This window comes from Eurytemora carolleeae, unplaced genomic scaffold (assembly GCF_000591075.1).
Source record: "Eurytemora carolleeae unplaced genomic scaffold, Eaff_2.0 scaffold1303, whole genome shotgun sequence".
Taxonomy (NCBI): domain Eukaryota; kingdom Metazoa; phylum Arthropoda; class Copepoda; order Calanoida; family Temoridae; genus Eurytemora; species Eurytemora carolleeae.
Genome location: NW_019397201.1, coordinates 29,948 through 30,539, shown reverse-complemented (window position 1 = coordinate 30,539; position 592 = coordinate 29,948).

The following is a 592-nucleotide window of genomic DNA, read 5'->3' as shown; positions in this document are numbered from 1 at the left end:
TAACAATTTATTACATAGATCAGAAACGTATTCAAACCGTATTTTACGTTTTATTTTCAAATAATATTATTATATTATAAATATGTATTCACACACAAATATATAAATACATATATAAATGGTGCAGTTTGAATTTGTTTCAATAAATTTTTGAATATATAGTTTTATGAAAGAAAAAAGAAAAATATGCAAAATTATGCACAAATAGGCGACAGCGATTATTGCTTATTACACAACATATTTATCATTTTAGTTATTACGTAATCATCAAATCCTTCAATATTTAAATTACTAGCTGAAGGGCCCGGCGCTATCATCGAAAAAAATGTTGAAAAAAACACCCCCCGGCTACCCATGAGTGTCCAAAAAAAATTTCAGCCCAATCGGTCTAGCCGTTTGGCCGGCTATACGCAACATATATATAAAGAAATGTTTGTTTTATTATATAGATTTCTTTGATTAATGAATGACCATTGGCTGCATGTTAATATTCAGGCCAGCCAATAAAAAAGTCAACGTGGAAGAAACTTAATTATTCTTGTCAGAGGTTTCAAAAAGCTGAAAATGATTTGATCTATAATTTTCCAATCAG